Here is a 20,818-nt window from a genome sequence, read left to right on the forward strand (position 1 = left end):
GCCGGCTCGGAGGGTTAAGCACATTATTTCATTTGTTAACAGTTCTGAAAAAAATAATGATTTGTCGTGCTATACAACATCATACAAGTCAGTTCTTAGGATGGTTTGAAGCTGGAGAGAGTTCTTTTTAGTCTGAGGTGCGGTAGAAGAGCATTCCAATTAGATGATCAGAATGTTCAAAGGAACGGTTTACCCAAGTGTGTTTATTGGCGTAATGTAACCTTGAGAGCATCAAGCATGCTTGGATACAACTAAAGTTAAATAAGATTTTGCTTCGGAGTTGGCGGACTGTTTAAGATGTCTTTGAATCTACATGAGTGAGATGCATTCCCAAATGAGTGCTGACTTACAATCCAGCCAGTATGGTTCGTCATATCACAAAGCACCTTGATTCCTTCGTTATTCTGGAAGGGATGGATAGTGTATATACCATTGTCTTTGTTACCAGCATCCAACAAAGCCTGACAGTCTGGGGGAATAAACAGAGCGATTTGAAAAAGTTTAAAATAATCGAAACATCTTTCATAGAAAACACGAACTGTGATTATTTTTATTTAAAGTCTTAGTACCCGGCTTTGCTACCTTTTTCGTCTTTTATTAAAATGTAGAGAGAAAGATGTTTCCCATTAAAACGTTTTTGTTTTTGTTTTCCCCGACGTGGGCTAGCTCGGTAGCCTAGTGGTAATGCACCTGCTATAGCCGAGCAAGGTCGTGGATGGTAATCCCACCCGAGTCTTTTATATTCAATGAATCTTACCCTGAACATGGCATTCATAATAATCATGTATCTCTTCTTGGTCATCAGTGAAGATTGGTTTGTTAGTGTAGATTGGTTTAGTTTGTCTTTTTGGAGCTATTTTAAACAGCCCTCCTGGTCGGGTTGAGGTACATATACACATATCCTCAAATGGTTGGATCCATCGTAGTTTGTTTTGCCTTATTTGAAATTTTGACCTTAAAATGAGTCGTTAAGACCCCCACATGAAGGTGGTATTTGAAATTTGTTTTTTTCTCAAAAACTGCCTGGGTATATTTACCTTTCAAAAAATGTTGTTTGGAACCAATATATGCACCAATGAGGATAGGGAGTGCAAAAACAATTGGTGTACTCAAAATGTACCCTTTTCAAGATAATCATACTTTTACACTTCGTTTTGCTATACATTTGTGCATAAGGTCAATATTTATACGTTAATTACATAGGTTTGTAGTATCAACATAAAGTTAAAAATACATTTTATGGATAGATCTATCAAAATGTGAATAAATTTGACACCAATTTTGAAAATATTGAGTTTTGACCTTTGTTGACCTTTTTACCCCCAAATTACCTTAAAATACAAAATCAAGCTGGGCATCCACCCTAATCGTCTTCCCGAGCCCATGATCCATACTTCTAGCATGGATGCCAGCCAATAACAAACTATGCCGTTTTTTTTTTTATTTTTTTTTTTTCTAGAGCACTTTTTAAAGTTTGGCTGGTCTACTATACTTAGAAATGTACATTATTGTTCAACATTGCTCTTGTTCATAAAGTATACACTCCAAACTAATAATTGCATTTTTTTTCACTCACCCGGTACAAGGGCCTATCCCTATAGGGATCTTTCTCAAAAAGTAGTATATTATAAATTGTCATGCAAAAAAAAAACTTGTTATCCCTTGAATTTGAAAAAACAAAAACTACAATAAAGCGTTGATTATAGATCGCTCAAAAACTAACATAATAATTATGTAAGACACATAGATCCTTGTAACTTGAGTGTATGCCACATGTTGTTCAATAAACCCAAACCAGTTAAACCGCTCAACATTTGTTTTATTCCTTTCCTATTTTGCAAACCAGCCTACATGTTCATCCCCATTGCTTTAACCAAGGACGTTGAGGCTGAGTGAACAACACACGCAGCAACATAAAACGTAGTCCGGTACAGTTGTACAGATTATTCTCACACAACTATTAAAATGTCGATGTGTGTTAGCCCTGTATATACTCAGTATTTTCTAGTGTTCTGTGAAAACAAATCACGGACATTTTACTCGGGTTGGATTCGGACCAACGACTTTTGCAATTCTAGAGCAGTGTCAGGCAAATATAGGGTGTATGGATAAAAACCAATATTCTTTCTCTCCGATGCAAGTTTAACATTTGAAACAATACTTTGGGGTGTCATAAAATAATACTGTAAACAGTGATCGTTTTTGTACGGAGCCTAAAAGGGACATTTACAAAAATAAAAATTTTATATATTTTGTGCACACGAATTCTCTTTCGTGCGCACGACATAAATCTGGATTCAGGAAGCAGCCCGTCTCTTCGCAACGCCGCCATTATCACACAAGTGAAACACCCATGTGACTCACCGAGACCGACCATTGGGGTTTGATGTCAAACCAGTAACTGTTGTTTGGCATTCATAGGAGGAACTAGTTAAGTTTGACATTCGAATATCGACTGTCAAACTAGGACCATTTACTCGTTTGACATCAGACTCATTTCGCCGGCGGGAGGGTCAAATTTAAGGAACACACCCGGCCCATGAGGTTTTACTTTTTAAAGATTATTTAAAAAGTCAATAAATTTAACAAACAAAATCCGTACTTTACTGCTCACAAATATGGACAGTTTTACATATTTTTTTTAACCAAATTTTGAAGGGTCTAATCTACAAATTCAGACAACATGGGCCTGGCACAACTACATTGAATTTAAAGAGGATGGATGGTGGTAATTCCTTGATCGGGCCCATGAGGTTTAAATTTTTTGTTTTTATTTATTTTACTTTTTGACCAAAAAGTGATGATATTTTTGACCGAAAAGGTATTTGAAAGGGACCCAAAGTGTGTTGAATCGGTTTTCAACTAGTGGTTTAATTCTCCCGAGGCCTGGTTCTTTTTAATTTACCTCGACTTCGTCTCGGTATAAAATGATCAAGAACCAGGCCTCGTTGGGATAAAACCACTAGTTGAAACCTATCCACCACACATTGATTCCCTTATTCATAAATACCTTTTCGGCCTAAAACATCATCACTTTTTGGTCAAAAAGTAAATTAAATGCAAAACTGTTAATTGTTAAATGATTTATTTCATCACAACACCCCTCCAGCTATAAAATGATAAAGCCCTCCACCGCCCTCTGGTAAACAACTCCTTATAAGGGAATGTTATGCGCCTCGCGCGTATCGCGTGATGTGACACAACGGTTTCAGCCATTGCTCTCGACCGATATGAATGAAGAAACTGTCTTATATGAACAGGTGCAAGGTCGCGTGTCACGCCCATAAATTAACACTTTTTACCGGCCATAAACAAAGGTTTATACACAACCACGTGACGCGCTCTCCACCAATATGAATAGCGAAATTGTCTGAGGTATTTATGAATCGAAGATAAAACACCGTTTTCGCACAGTGTGTGTTTTCAGATGCTTAAATTTGGGACCTCAGCTTAGGTCTTGGACTCAATTCAAATATTTAAGTGAGAAATTACCTCTTTCTTAAAAACTACGTTATCTTGTACATTAGTTACAAATGTAAATTTGGAGGCAACCATATGCACTACATAATACAACAGGAAGGAACACCTCAGCAGCAAAAAAAAAAAGATTTTCTTGCAACTCTATTTTACGGAAATTGACAAGTCAATGTTTGTTCCTTCGTGAAAGTTGTCTTATATTGGCTGCATGTACAATTATTGCCCTTCGTGACATGACCCGAAAATGAGTTTACAGGGCAATGTATTGATGGGAGCAATTATTTTAAGAACAAGAACAATTTTGTCAATTTCTAAGTAGGTCCTGGATTGACCTTTACAAAGGTGAAATAACTGGATTTCCCCAGCAGGCTGGGTGAACAACACACAACAACATAAAGCATAGTATTGTACAATTGTACAGATTATCCTCGAGCCTAATATTTTGGAGCATTTAACCCAAAGAAGATGGAAATGAAACGGCGTTCCATTAGTAGGTATGCCACTTCATTTAGTCGCCGCATTGGGACAGCTGTTCTGTGCAGCACCCACAATTTATTTGGTCTAATCTCACTCTATTTCGTTTTGATGGCATTCATCTGTCTTAGGTTGGGATGAGCTATTTCGGTGTAATTTACGGGGCTGCATCAATTTACATCACCCCTCCTACAAATTTTCGAAGTACAAGTACAACATTTGGGTGTTGACTTGGTTGGAAGTTGAACCGAAGTGAAGTTCCCGCACATAAGCAGCATAGGGCGACCTGTTGAGCTCCGCCCATTGCAAAAAGACGTCTCGGGAAAACCCTGGAAAAATGTGCAAGGTCATGAAAAGACCAACTGTACTGGGCTTAGCAAGCCCACATAGCATTACTGAACTAGCCAAGGTGGCACCACAACAGTTGTGTGGGTCCACTGAATAATGTATTCTGTGAGTGATAAAATGAATTATTCTCCAACTATATTTAAATACCACTATTAAAATGTTACCCATACACCAGTATACATTATTTACCTGCCGGGAACTTGTGACCTACAACATACAGGAAACCAGCGTAAGGATGTTTTTCATATAGCACATGACCAAGTGCAATGACGTTAACGGTTTGTGTCCAGCAGTCTTTATCATCATTAAACGATGCAGCTTCACATCCATCAAGTCTTTTACCAGCTTGGAGAGCCAAACCCGACCTATCAAGCAAACAAAAACGTAACAAAATAAAGTGCACCCTCCGTTTTATGTTCTGATATTTATTCAATTAATGTGTCAATAACTGCGTATTAAGTGAATGGCCAAAATGATGTCGATATTATTTACTTTTAACCCAACACCTGTGACGCCATGCTATTGTTAAATCACCTGGATACATTATCACATACTGAAAATGAGCAATGGTCAATAAATTGACAAGTGACATATTTTTATCTAATAAAGTTGATACTTTTGGTTTATTCGTTTTCAGTCAGTGACGACACACATACGGAGCCGGCCCCTTCAGACGATGTGGCCTTTGACGTCACTCGAAACCATGATTCGCGCGTATACCACCGGGCAAAACCTTTTTGTTTTGGCAGCCACCTAGAAAGTACACGATTCGCGAATATACCGCCGGGCAAGACCTTTTGTTTTGACAGCCAGCTAAAGTAGACGTAAAAATTGAAACGAAGGCCATATCTGTCGTTATGTATGAAAAAAATCGATGCAACTCAAATTTCAAAAAGATAAAATTGTATGTAAAAAAAAATTGCTTCAAAAAGACAGAAAACAAGTCACAAAAACACAGCAAATTTTCCCTTTATGAATGTCAGCAACATTCCCCAAATAGTATTTATGGATAGAGTATTTCATATTCTTCCCGAAAATGTCAAAAACGAGACCGGATCGTAGCTCGTCCAGTCAGGATACAACGCTTTCCACCGTTAATCCAAAACTCCCTTTACAAAAAAATCAACTATTAGACAGCGTGGTTTTCCTGCACGGTGATTGGCTGATGATGACATCATCGACTGATATGGCATCATGCTGTTTTTTCGTTGTATCCTGACTGGACTAGCTACGACGTGTTCTCGCTTTTAACATTTCCGGGAAGAATATGAAATATTCTATCCATATATACCAAATGGGGACTGTTGCCGACAATCATAACGGGAAAGTTTGCCGTGTTTTTGTGACTTATTTTCTTTCTTTTTGAAGCATTTTTTTTTTTTAAGTTGCACTGATTTGTTTTCATACAGAACGACAGATATAATCTCCATTTGAATGTACTGCTACATTATTTTTGTCAATACTTTTCAGATAAGGCCAAAAAAGACTGAATTTCAGAAGCCCTTTGTCCTTATTATTCATTCAAACCGAGGTCACGCATGAAAAACCACAATCTACACTGCATATAAAACCGGGCAAATAGGCCTATTAACGCATGGGTTGCGGGTAGACTGTACACGTCTTTTTGCCCGGCGAAATATGACGTGTACAGTGTTTTGTCAACAGAGGGCGATTTTGAATGTAAAGGTCACATCGTGTATAGAGACCGATCTAAAGAAGAAAATCATTCTATGATTCAATTCACAATGTCATTTAATTTGTGTCCCCTCATCGGAATTTTGTTGTATTGCTCTTAAACCGTTTTGATGTATAGACTTGCTTTTTTTACGTATATCATTTTTGGTGTGTTTTTCTGTGTTTGTCTTTGCTTGTTTGCCTTTTTAAATTGTTTTGTGTTTTGTATTATCTTCTGTGCTTTTTTATATGCCTCCTCTTGCCTTAATGTATTTTTAGGGTTTTAGGAGACATACGCCTTTTGGCGACAGTTATTTTTTTATACTTTTATGCTCTCCTGGGCACCCCACTGTTGTTTTACTTTGTTTTCTTAAATATTTTTTAATGTATGTATATGTGCTTGTAAATGTGATTACCCGAATAAATATTATTATTATTATTATAACTATCACAATGATCATTCAATTTCATTTGAACCAACCTAGGGGTTGATCAAATGATCAGGCATTTATCTTTATAAAATAATTTGGGTACTTTTTGTGACACAAAACACAATGACCACAGATTTACATTTAATTTACACCGTTTTAAGACATTGCTAGTATAAAGCGTAGCCGGCCTTAACATTTTAGTTGCTGGGGTGCTGACGGTTTTGAGAAATGAGTAAAACAATGTAATGAAAATACGTGTAACATGCTAAAATAAATTTCGTCTCATGATCACTGAGACGAAAATTATGTTCATGACATGTTGTTTTACTCATTTCTCAAACAATTTAGCACATCATCAGCAAGTAATATTTTTAGGGAAGCTTTCTACCATCATTATCTTCAAACTGTAAAAGTTTAATGCTAATCTGTGGACATTGTGTTTTTTGTCCTACAGAAAGTGCATAGCCCATAATGGGCTAACGATAGTAATGTCCTGCATGATGCCCAACACTCTAACAGTGTGGATGGCTACATTAAGGTCTACTCGTATGTTGTCTCAGGGTTACAACACTCTGCATTTAGACTCAAAACAAACAATGCTGATTTTTGCGGTACCCGCTGCCAAAACATAGGATTCGAACTGCCTCTAGCTGCCGGGCAACCTCGGTAGTCTAGTTGGTAAGACACTGCTCTAGAATTGCAAGGGTCGTGGGTTCGAATCCCACCCGAGTAACATGCCTGTGATATTTTTTCACAGGACTCGGGAAGTACTGAGTATACACATCGGTGTATGGGTACAAAACGAAATTAATATTCTTTAACCTATAATATGACGTATAAAGATGTCATATTCCTTTGTGCCGGTAACTCCTCGAGTCGGGCTACGTCCCGTAGCCTTAGATCTCAAGAGTTTTTCTCAGGATCCTCGCTGTTCCCAAAAGCGCTGCCTTCTGTAACAGATCTACCCTCACATTTGTCCCTATTTCATCTAGATGTTTCCCCAGTGTTTTGGGAATGGTGCCAAGTGCTCCAACCACCACGGGGACTACTTTTACCTTTTCCTGCCAAATCTTACGAAGTTCCCTAGCCAGGTCCTGGTACTTCTCGATCTTTTCCATCTCCTTCGAAGCTACCCTTATATCACCTGGCACAGCTATGTCAATGAGATGACACATCTTCTTCGTCTTATCTAATAGCACAACATCCGGACGCCTATGTGGTATAACATGATCGGTCTGAATGTTAAAGTCCCAAAGGAACTTGACCTGGTCGGTCTCTACAACTTTTTCCGGAACATGTTCGTACCATTTCGCAAGCACTTTGACACCATACTTCTTACACAGATCCCAGTGAATCACCTTGGCCAGCTTGTCATGTCTTCCTTTGTATTCCGTTTGGGCCATCTTACTGCATTCGCTAACAATATGAAATACAGTCTCCTCTGCTTTATTGCACATTCTACACATAGGAGAGACGTTTGCTTTCTCTATCCTTGCCTTCATTACATTTGTCCTTAGAGACTGGTCTTGCGCCGCAGTAATCAAGCCCTCTGTTTCCTTCTTTAGTTCTCCACTCTTTAACCAATTCCATGACTTGCTGCTGGCCACTTCCTCAGTACACCTCAAGAACCGGCCATGAAGTGGTTTGTTCCTCCAATCTTTATGTCTTTCCTCCTTCCTTTCCCTCTTGTATTCCTTCGGCCCAACTTCGTCTGCCCTCGTGTACCTTTGTCCAACTTTCAACAGGCTCTCCTCGGTCCTCCTGACATGACAATGCAAGCTTCTGCGCTCGATGTTAACACTGTCCGCCACGCTAAACAACCCCTTCATATTATTATTATTGTTATTGTTATTGTTATTGTTATTGTTATTGTTATTGTTATTGTTATTGTTATTGTTATTGTTATTGTTATTGTTATTGTTATTGTTATTGTTATTGTTATTGTTATTGTTATTGTTAGTGTTAGTGTTAGTGTTAGTGTTAGTGTTAGTGTTAGTGTTAGTGTTAGTGTTAGTGTTAGTGTTAGTGTTAGTGTTAGTGTTAGTGTTAGTGTTAGTGTTAGTGTTAGTGTTATTGGTATTGGTATTGGTATTGGTATTGGTATTGTTATTGTTATTGTTATTGTTATTGTTATTGTTATTGTTATTGTTATTGTTATTGTTATTGTTATTGTTATTGTTATTGTTATTGTTATTGTTATTGTTATTGTTATTGTTATTGTTATTGTTATTGTTATTGGTAGTGTTAGTGTTAGTGTTAGTGTTAGTGTTAGTGTTAGTGTTAGTGTTAGTGTTAGTGTTAGTGTTAGTGTTAGTGTTAGTGTTAGTGTTAGTGTTAGTGTTAGTGTTGCTGTTGCTGTTGCTGTTGCTGTTGCTGTTGCTGTTGCTGTTGCTGTTGCTGTTGCTGTTGCTGTTGCTGTTGCTGTTGCTGTTGCTGTTGCTGTTGCTGTTGCTGTTGCTGTTGCTGTTGCTGTTGCTGTTGCTGTTGCTGTTGCTGTTGCTGTTGCTGTTGCTGTTGCTGTTGCTGTTGCTGTTGCTGTTGCTGTTGCTGTTGCTGTTGCTGTTGCTGTTGCTGTTGCTGTTGCTGTTGCTGTTGCTGTTGCTGTTGCTGTTGCTGTTGCTGTTGCTGTTGCTGTTGCTGTTGCTGTTGCTGTTGCTGTTGCTGTTGCTGTTGCTGTTGCTGTTGCTGTTGCTGTTGCTGTTGCTGTTGCTGTTGCTGTTGCTGTTGCTGTTGCTGTTGCTGTTGCTGTTGCTGTTGCTGTTGCTGTTGCTGTTGCTGTTGCTGTTGCTGTTGCTGTTGCTGTTGCTGTTGTTGTTGTTGTTGTTGTTGTTGTTGTTGTTGTTGTTGTTGTTGTTGTTGTTGTTGTTGTTGTTGTTGTTGTTGTTGTTGTTGTTGTTGTTGTTGTTGTTGTTGTTGTTGTTCTTATTATTATTATTATTATTATTATTATTATTATTATTATTATTATTATTATTATTATTATTATTATTATTATTATTATTATTATTATTATTATTATTATTATTATTATTATTATTATTATTATTATTATTATTATTATTATTATTACTATTATTATTATTTCATTTTATCACAGCATGCAAAAGAAAGATGTCATATTCCTTTGTGCCGGTAACTCCTCGAGTCGGGCTACGTCCCGTAGCCTTAGATCTCAAGAGTCTTTCTCAGGATCCTCGCTGTTCCCAAAAGCGCTGCCTTCTGTAACAGATCTACCCTCACATTTGTCCCTATTTCATCTAGATGTTTCCCCAGTGCTTTGGGAATGGTGCCAAGTGCTCCAACCACCACGGGGACTACTTTTACCTTTTCCTGCCAAATCTTACGAAGTTCCCTAGCCAGGTCCTGGTACTTCTCGATCTTTTCCATCTCCTTCGAAGCTACCCTTATATCACCTGGCACAGCTATGTCAATGAGATGACACATCTTCTTGGTCTTATCTAATAGCACAACATCCGGACGCCTATGTGGTATAACATGATCGGTCTGAATGTTAAAGTCCCAAAGGATCTTGACCTGGTCGGTCTCTACAACTTTTTCCGGAACATGTTCGTACCATTTCGCAAGCACTTTGACACCATACTTCTTACACAGATCCCAGTGAATCACCTTGGCCAGCTTGTCATGTCTTCCTTTGTACTCCGTTTGGGCCATCTTACTGCATTCGCTAACAATATGAAATACAGTCTCCTCTGCTTTATTGCACATTCTACACATAGGAGAGACGTTTGCTTTCTCTATCCTTGCCTTCATTACATTTGTCCTTAGAGACTGGTCTTGCGCCGCAGTAATCAAGCCCTCTGTTTCCTTCTTTAGTTCTCCACTCTTTAACCAATTCCATGACTTGCTGCTGGCCACTTCCTCAGTACACCTCAAGAACCGGCCATGAAGTGGTTTGTTCCTCCAATCTTTATGTCTTTCCTCCTTTCTTTCCCTCTTGTATTCCTTCGGCCCAACTTCGTCTGCCCTCGTGTACCTTTGTCCAACTTTCAACAGGCTCTCCTCGGTCCTCCTGACATGACAATGCAAGCTTCTGCGCTCGATGTTAACACTGTCCGCCACGCTCAACAACCCCCTTCCGCCCTCTGACCTCGGAAGATAGAGTCTACTAACATTTGACCGCGGGTGTAGCATACCATGCATGGTCATTAGTTTTCTTGTCCTCCTGTCAGTGACATCTAGATCTTCCTTAGTCCACTCGACAATACCCGCACTGTACCTCATCAAAGACACGGCCCATGTGTTAATCGCCTTAATCATGTTCCCCCCGTTTAGTTTAGACTTCAAACATTTTTTTACACGCCTGATGTATTCTGCCTTCAGCCTTACCTTTGATTCCTCGTGAAGGACATGGTCCGATTCAAGAACACCAAGATACCGATAACTCTCCTCCTCACCCAAAGCCCTCAACTGTGCACCTTCAGCCAGAGCAATGCCATCGGAATGTACCCTCTTCCCCCTCTTCATGGTCATTGACGCACATTTCTCCAGACCGAACTGCATCCCAATGTCATCACTGAAAATCCTGACGGTTTGCACCAAAGAGTCGATCTCGGCCTCATTCTTCGCAAACAACTTCAAATCGTCCATAAAAAGCAGATGGTTGATCTTGCATCCGTCCTTCTTCATTACATAACCTGCACTCACCTTCCTTAGAATCATCGACAGGGGCATCAGTGCAAGAACAAACAGCAGCGGAGACAGAGAGTCCAAAGAGTCGATCCAAAGAGTCGGTTAATTGTAATAATAATAATAATAATTATTATTATTATTATTATTATTATTATTATTATTATTATTATTATTATTATTATTATTATTATTATTATTATTATTATTATTATTATTATTATTATTATTATTATTATTATTATTATTATTATTATTATTATTATTATTATTATTATTATTATTATTATTATTATTATTATTATTATTATTATTATTATTATTATTATTATTATTATTATTATTATTATTATTATTATTATTATTATTATTATTATTATTATTATTATTATTATTATTATTATTATTATTATTATTATTATTATTATTATTATTATTATTATTATTATTATTATTATTATTATTATTATTATTATTATTATTATTATTATTATTATTATTATTGTTATTGTTATTGTTATTGTTATTGTTATTGTTATTGTTATTGTTATTGTTATTGTTATTGTTATTGTTATTGTTATTGTTATTGTTATTGTTATTGTTATTGTTATTGTTATTGTTATTGTTATTGTTATTGTTATTGTTATTGTTATTGTTATTGTTATTATTATTAGTATTATTATTATTATTATTATTATTATTAGTATTATTATTATTATTATTATTATTATTATTATTATTATTATTATTATTATTATTATTATTATTGTTATTGTTGTTGTTGTTGTTGTTGTTGTTGTTGTTGTTGTTGTTGTTGTTGTTGTTGTTGTTGTTGTTGTTGTTGTTGTTGTTGTTGTTGTTGTTGTTGTTGTTGTTGTTGTTGTTGTTGTTGTTGTTGTTGTTGTTGTTGTTGTTGTTGTTGTTGTTGTTGTTGTTGTTGTTGTTGTTGTTGTTGTTGTTGTTGTTGTTGTTGTTGTTGTTGTTGTTGTTGTTGTTGTTGTTGTTGTTGTTGTTGTTGTTGTTGTTGTTGTTGTTGTTGTTGTTGTTGTTGTTGTTGTTGTTGTTGTTGTTGTTGTTGTTGTTGTTGTTGTTGTTGTTGTTGTTGTTGTTGTTGTTGTTGTTGTTGTTGTTGTTGTTGTTGTTGTTGTTGTTGTTGTTGTTGTTGTTGTTGTTGTTGTTGTTGTTGTTGTTGTTGTTGTTGTTGTTGTTGTTGTTGTTGTTGTTGTTGTTGTTGTTGTTGTTGTTGTTGTTGTTGTTGTTGTTGTTGTTGTTGTTGTTGTTGTTGTTGTTGTTGTTGTTGTTGTTGTTGTTGTTGTTGTTGTTGTTGTTGTTGTTGTTGTTATTATGCTATGCTCATGAGTTGTGACTTCTTGAGAGGAGTCTACTCATTCTGTTTTACTACCACTGTTCAGGAACCATTACTTTCTAACCGGCTTCCGTACACATTACTTTGTGCTTGTACAAAGTACAAAGGTATAGGGTTTTCGTTCAAATGAACGTGCGTAATTAAATAGGGGTTTTCGACGACGACGATACACCATCGTGTCCAAAGATGTACACTAAACTTAACCAGTTTGAAGATAATGGTAGTTGAAACCTTTCCTTAAAATATTACCTGCTGTGGTGTTGTAGTTTTTGAGAAATGAGTGAAAAAAGTGTCAACGTATTAAGCTCTTCACTTGGACCGAGTTGATTTGGGACCGAGTTGACCGGTACCCGACGAGGACCGAGTTCGTTTCAGGCGACGAACGTGGATGACGAAAATAAACGGTGACTCACCTTGTTTGCGCCGGGGACCATTTGCCTAAACTTATTCCAGTATTTTGCTTTACTTTCTTAAATTAGACCATGACAAACACAAACTCTTTGACAGGAATACAAAAGCAGAGATATTGTTATGCTGACGTTTCAATTGCAGATGAGCAGAATACCTTGATTCACAACTTGTACATGTATTTGTTGTGTTTAGCTGCTTTTTGTGTTTAAAAAGTTGGTCCTGGGCGAATGGCTTTTAAAGGAAAGAATCGCAGCGCTTACGTGCTCAACTCCTGCGAAACTTTCACTGCGAAAACAACAGTGACTTAAAAAATTGATTTGCATTCGCATGAGAATACCCGTGCTTTACTTGTGCAAAAGTAGGCAGGGGCGACTAGTGTGCTTTAGTGTTAAAGTCGCAACTACAAAATTATTATTTGAGTCGCGACTACTATTTTTCTCTACTCCGTTATAATCGTGCTCAAATGTTGACTACAAAAATTTTCCCGAATACCTCTCTGGTGAAACAGTTGTGTTGCTTCTTACTATTCGCAACATATATAATGTTGCGCTTGCAACACATTGCGGCAAAAGTCTTGAGAATCCGTAATTTATCTCGACAAGTGTCATAGTTGGGCTTGAGGTGCGACTAGTCGAGTAGTAATTTAGTCGCCCACCAGGCCTATCATGATGGGAACTTGCTTAATGAAAAATCTTGTGCGAATGGGCCCATGTCATTCTCTGCTCTGGAAGCAAAGATTCAGTGCTTAGCAGAAGCAGTGCATTATGCGCTTACTTCAAGCGATATACACTGCTTAGCAGGGATTTATTTTGTTTGTGTGCTTCCAAGCTCGCACATTATAATCCGCGCTCGCACATTAAGCGGAAAATCGTGATCGTAGGTGCAGAGTGTGGTGGTTACGAGTTCAGTAAAATCCACTCGTGCTAGACCAAACATCAAACCACCAACCAAATACAAGGATTTTTATCCTTGAGTAGTTTGTCACATGACAATGGACTCTTAAAATACTGTCATGAACTCAAGAAACCAACCAAATCAAATAATCATAAGTCTATGGGGCGCCGTTTATGACTTTACTACGAAACCAATATATATAGAATGGAACCAATATATATAGAATGGAACCAATATATATAGAATGGAACCAATATATATAGAATGGAACCAATATATATAGAATGGAACCAATATATATAGAATGGAACCAATATATATAGAATGGAACCAATATATATAGAATGGAACCAACATATATAAACTACTCACAAAAAGTAAGGAAACTTTTTTCAATCCAGTATATTTGTTATTATTTAAGAGTCAGTTCAGGTAAATAATTGACATATTTGTTTACGGTCAAAAAATGATTTTTTTTTATACTTTGTGGGTGGAAGGGCCTTGGGGTGCAAGTAAACAAAATTGCATTTTCAATTCCATATATAGCCCGTTGCCATGGTTACGGCTCATTTTGTTTTTTGGCCATTTTAGGCCGATTTTGGGGTCTGAAAAACTGGTTTTTAGCTCATATTTACACCTCCACCCCACCAAAATGCAACATTATTTCAAAAAACCTTTTATATCACTACAAAGTATCATCCTTGGCCTTCCTTGAGAAAAAATTGTATTGCTTTAAATATCACCCTTGTGCTATTTTTGCATCATGCATTACAGTATGTTTTTAGAATTTGCAAAATCAACATTTTTACCCTATTTTTGGACCCCAAAATGTCAACTTGCCAGGGGTCTCAGAAAATTTTCCTTTCGGCTGTGATTAGGGTCTAACATTGGTCTTTCCATATCTGGTGTCTAAAACTTGGGCAGGTTTATCCTGTTGTGACAGTACTGCCTCAAAACTAGACTTTTTTCCCCAAAACGTGAAAAATGCCTTTTTAAGGGTTTTTTCACATAATATCGACATACGTGTCCACGGTAAAAAAAAAAATAATATTTTTCTTATACTTTGTGGATGGTAGGGACTTGGGGTCCAAATAAACAATATTTACATTTCAAATCATAATATAACACGTTGCCATGGTAACAGTTCATTTGTGTTTAGGCCACTTTAGGCCGATTTGGGTGTCTGAAAAACTGTTTTTTTTAGTTAATATTTACAACTCCACCCCACCAAAAAACAAAAATATTTCATAAAACCTTTTCCATCACTACAAATTATAATCCTTGGCTTTACTTGAGACAAAAAAATATTGCTATAAATTTCACCCTTGTGCTATTTTAAGAACGTGCATTAGAGTTTGTTTTTAGTACTTGCAAAATCAACATTTTTACCATATTTTTTGCCCTCAAAGTTTCATTTTTTCAGGGGTCTCAGAATATTTTCCTTTCGGTTTTGATCAGGGCCAAAATTTGTCTTTTTATTTCTGGTAAGAAAAACTTGGGCAATTGTATCCTGATGTAACAGAACTGTCTCAAAAAAAGACCCTTTTCCCCTGAAAACATAGAGAAATGCATTTTGAAATATTTGCTTCATTTTGAATTTATAACATTAAGAAGTTAGTAATAATTCCATCAATCTGGCAGCTTTTCATAAGCACTCTGTAGGCTTAGTGCATTACCAAACATTGATCAGGACTTGTTGATGACCTAAATCTTAGAATTTGCCCCGCCCCGGCCCGGCCCGGCCCAATCATATTTCTTGACATTGCATAAACAAAACAAAGTTTTGTGAACAGCGCCTCTTTTTTGAAAGTCACATTTTTTAATTCCCCTTGCACATCAAGAAAGTTTGTACTGTCTTAATGTTTTATTGGTTCTCAGAATGTTTCCCTTTTGGTTGTGATTGGGCTATCATTATGGTTTGCATGTCTGCTGGGGAGAAACACTTTGGTTTATTGTATCCTGTTGTGACACTTCTGCCTCAAACATGGTAACTATTTTTTCCAAAAACAATAAAAATGCATTTTGAAGTTATCCCTTAGTTTGAATTGATAAAAAACAAAAACGAGCATGCTTGTTAAAAAAATATGGCACTGTTTCCATGCTCTTTAAGTAACAAATAAAAAGTTTATAACCATGCTTTGCCACTGAGAGTTCTTGTTTTGTCATGACTACTTTACCTAGTTGTACAGGTATGATTCACATTGCAAGAAGAGAAGTAGTGCGATGAGCATTCTTTACTATTCTTGTCTATACATGGCCTTATAACAGTCTTCTTGGTCTCCTGCCCGCTACCAAACTAAAATCAGAACAAAGAGGCTCTAAAAGTGAGCAAGTACTGTATCCAAAGTATCTAAATGGCCATTCACCTGCTTTGGCCTTCTGTAAGCAGTTCCCCCATCCACGGTGGGGTTCCTTTCAATTGTACAGTTGCAAACAATAAAAGAGTTGGTTTATTTAACGTGATAAACAATTCAGCAGGTAATGTTTGACAATGTTTTGTGTTGATCGTTCTCAGAGACATATATAATAATTATGAATTAGTAAGATAGTGAATGGAAAAAATAATCAAACTAGCCTGAAGAAACTTTTGTCACTGCAAATGCATCTTACTTATTTATGTTGAGCAGGTGCAAGTATTTACAACTTCTTTCAATGTTGTTTCATTAAAGGAACACGTTGCCTTGGATCGGTCGAGTTGGTCTTTGAAAAGCGTTTGTAAACGTGCATTACAAAATGCATATGATTAGAAAGATATTTTAAAAGTAGAATATAATGATCCACACAAGTATCACTCAAAAACATCTTTCTAACCATGCATTTTATAACAAAAGGTTACAAACGCATTTCAAAGACCAACTTGACCGATCCTAGGCAACGTGTTCCTTTTAAATGATCTCTTACGCTCATCTTGCAAATCGTTAGTATCATTGTTTTCAATAAGACCTTGGCAAACTTTTCCAATACTTTTAAGTGGGCTTTTTAATTTCCCACATTTGTGTTGGACATGATTGGATGCTCCAAACCATCTGCCTCAAGCACAGAAACTACATTGTTTATGATATCTATCTCTATGAAAAGTTTTACATTTGGTAGCAGGCAGGGACCAAGGAGAGTAGGCCCTGTATTGAAGACAACTTGTAAAGAATGCTCATCGCACTCTACTTGCAATGGGAATCATACCTTTACAATAGGTAAAGTAGCCAAATCAAGAACTCTCAGTGGCAAAGCATTGGTTATGGTTTGGTTGGATACCATTATGTTTAAATAAAAACTTTGTATTCATTACTCAAAGGGCATGGAAACAGTGCCAGATTTTTAACAAGCATGCATTGTTTTTGGAAAAATTACTATACTTAAGGCATGATCAGTCACAACAGGATACAATAAACACAGTGTTTCTACCCAGAAGACATGAAAATACCAATAACAACAGAAAGGGAACACTTTCAAAAAAAGAGGCGCTGTTCACAAAACATTGTTTAATGCAATGTCAAGAAATATGATTGGGGCTGGGCCAGGCAAATTCTAAAATTAAGGTCATCAACAGTTCCTGATCAATGTTGGGTAATCCACTAGTGCTTAGGAAAAGCTGCCAGATTGATAGAATTATTACTTTTTAATGTTAGAAATTCAATATGAAGAAAAAACAATTCAAAATGCATTTTTCTGCTTGGGGAAAAAAAGTCTATTTTTGAGACAGTACTGTTAACATTAGGATACACTTGCCCAAGTTTTACTTACCAGAAATAAAAAGAACAATTTTAGCCCTGATCAAAACCGAAAGGAAAATATTCTGAGACCCCTGAAAAAATGAAATTTTGAAGGCAAAAAATATGGTAAAAATGTTGATTTTGCAAGTTCTAAAACCATACTCTAATGCACGTTCTACAAATAGCACAAGGGTGAAATTTATAGCATTATTTTTTTGTCTCAAGTAAAGCCAAGGATAATACTTTGTAGTAATGTAAAAGGTTTTATGAAATATTTTTGTTTTTTGGTGGGGTGGAGTTGTAAATATTAAAAAAAAAAAAAAAACAGTTTTTCATACCCAAAAATCGGCCTAAAGTGGCCTAAACACAAATGAACTGTTACCATGGCAACGTGTTATATTATGATTTGAAATGTAAATGTTGTTTATTTCGACCCCAAGTCCCTACCATCCACAAAGTATAAGAAAAATATCCCTTTTTTTTACCGTGGACACGTTATCGATATTATGTGAAAAGACCCTTAAAAAGGCGTTTTTTTTACGTTTTGGGGAAAAAAGTCTAGTTTTGTGGGAGTACTGTCACAACAGGATACAATTGCCCAAGTTTTTGACACCAGATATGGAAAGACCAATGTTGGCCCTAATCACAGCCGAAAGGAAAATTTTCTGAGACCCCTGGCAAGTTGACATTTTGGGGTCCAAAAATAGGGTAAAAATGTCGCATTTGCAAGTTCTAAAAACATACTGTAATGCATGATGCAAAAATAGCACAAGGGTGATACTTAAAGCAATAAAAAATGTTCTCAAGGAAGGCCAAGGATGATACTTTGTAGTGATATAAAAGGTTTTTTGAAATAATTTTGCATTTAGGTGGGGTGGAGTTGTAAATATGAGCTAAAAAACAGTTTTTCAGACCCCAAAATCGGCCTAAAATGGCCAAAAAACAAAATGAGCCGTAACCATGGCAACGGGCTATATATAGAATTGAAAATGCAATTTTGTTTACTTGCACCCCAAGGCCCTTCCACCAACAAAGTATAAAAACTATTCATTTTTTGACCGTGAGCAACTATGTCAATTATTTACCTGAACTGAAAATACTCTCTTTGTATATGGTTTATATCAATGCAAAGCTGAACTGTTCCTCTTTAAAATGATGCCACATTTGCAATGATTACATGTTGCTGGACTTGTCTACATGAATAACAATGAGGCAAAGTCACAAATCAAATGTGCCAAAATTACCGTTGTCTGTGAATGGTCAATAGGTAATGGTCATTAATCAAACCGATCAAGCTTTTCAGAACTATTACACAGTGATTTTCACCAGTGAGCTCATCGGACACGATTTACCCTCATCTCATGAAAAACACCTTGTTTGATGGGTATTTGCAAGAAGATATTCTACAGCCGGATGCAGTCCCATACTTGCAGACTTTGGACCAAACGCCATCTTTCAAGATGACAACGCTCGCCCCCCTCGAGCCCGACTGGTGATTGACTACCTGAAAAATGTTGGGGTGCACCGGATGGATTGGCCCGCTTACAGTCCAGACCTGGATCCTATGGAACATCTGTGGGACCAGCTTGGCCTCGCTGTCCGCGCCAGAACCACCAACACATCAACTGTGGCTGACCTAACCAGGTTCCTTAATGAAGAATGGAACGCCAATTCCTCATCATCAGCGCATCACAAGACTTGTGTGCAGCATGAGAAGAAGGTGCCATGCTGTCATCAACGCCTTCGGATCATCCACTCGTTACTGAACTTTTTGTATCAATAAAGTGTATTAAGATCAGTAAGTTGTCTTGCTCTATACCCAATTTCTAGTCTCAATCAAGTGGATTAAGATCAGTAAGTTGTCTTGCTTGTTTGAATTACAGTGTCAATTCATACAGTAACACAAAAATATTGCTAATTTTGGCACATTTGATTTGTGACTTTGTCTCATTCTCATTAACGTGGTCAAGTCCAGCAACATGTAATCATTGCAATTGTGGTATCATTTTAAAGAGGAAGAGTTCAGCTTTGCAATAATACATACCATATACAAAAAGAGTAATTAATAATAACAAATATACCGGATTGACCGAAAAGTTTCCTTTCTAACGAAAAGAAAAATATATAGAACGTAACCAAACTATATTGAACGAAATAAAATATATATAGAATGAAATATATATCTATACAACGAAATAATAATTGATATATAACGAAATAATAATATAAAAGTAATATAGAACAAAACAGAAATATATGGGACGAAACATAAATATATAGATCGAATCAGAAATATATAGAACGAAACAAAAATATATAGAACGAAGAGGGCGCACTGTGCGGCCTGGCCATTATTCGTCGAAGGGGGCGCTTCGTTCTATTTCCAGCTCAACCGGAAGTGGGACCATATCTTAAGAACTACACAACCGATTTTCAATCTTGTTACTTTTATAGACTTCTTAGGCATTTAAAATAAACTTTGAAAAGCCGTGACCCCAAGTTGACCTCTTCTTCCGGGTCAACCGGAAGTGGGACCATATCTCAAGAATTACACAACCAATTTTCAAACTTGTTTTCAGTTACAGACTCCTGGATCATTGTAGCACTTAATCCAAGCAAAAGAACACGAAACAGCTTTGTGTTTGTTCACAAACACCTAATGTCTAGTTACCACCATTGAGTTTGTCAATTTTCATAATCACCAAGAGGGATAAGTATATTGACCAATTATTAATCTTTGTCCGAAATATTGAATATAAATGTTGTGATAAAGGAGCGTAATAAACATGTTCTTAATCAATACCTGACGGGAAAGTCTCCTGATTTAGGGACTTTATAATGAACGATCTAGTGAACAAATGTATTTTAAAACCAGCCCCATTATTATGCCTACATCTCAATACATTTTGGGTTGGAATACAAAACTAGTTAACATTTACCCAGTAAGTTTCCGTTTTGGTTTATAACTTGATATAAAACTACTTCTTATTTTTAATTTTGAATTGGTTTAGTTTCAAAGACTGATTGAATTTCAAAAAGTCTAACTCGAACTCTGATTCACTGAGCGAAACATTTCATTCAATTATTGTAAACACTTTTAAAATGTTGCGTTGCGTTTTAGAGGACCAACCGATTTCACGAAACGCTAGGGATTAATTCTGTTTTGAGTTAGGACAAGTAACTTGTTCTAACTTATGGTATGTTCAATGCGTCCTAACGTTTATGGATACTGAAGTCCAAAAGTTTAATCCTAAGTTAAGAAGGGGTTGGTGAAATCGACGGCCGCACTATTTATACGTATAAGAAATCAGTTATGTTGCACATCAATAATTGATACCTTCCGTTTGCCGTTGGTGTTCTGTCGTCGTAATAGCTAGATTGTTCCT

At 36.6% G+C, this 20,818-nt stretch overlaps 1 long non-coding RNA gene across 1 annotated transcript; it reads right to left on the reverse strand.

Moving 5' to 3' along the window:
• Positions 1–360: 360 nt before the first annotated feature.
• On the reverse strand, positions 361–20,816 carry LOC139943341 (uncharacterized). Its single transcript, XR_011786806.1, has 3 exons — positions 20,770–20,816; positions 4,489–4,664; positions 361–469 (listed from the first exon to the last, which is right to left on the reverse strand). It is a non-coding gene; the product is annotated as an uncharacterized lncRNA (long non-coding RNA).
• Between the last annotated feature and the right edge of the window lie 2 nt (positions 20,817–20,818).

The sequence above is a fragment of the Asterias amurensis genome, chromosome 10 (assembly GCF_032118995.1).
Source record: "Asterias amurensis chromosome 10, ASM3211899v1".
Classification (NCBI taxonomy): Eukaryota; Metazoa; Echinodermata; class Asteroidea; order Forcipulatida; family Asteriidae; genus Asterias; species Asterias amurensis.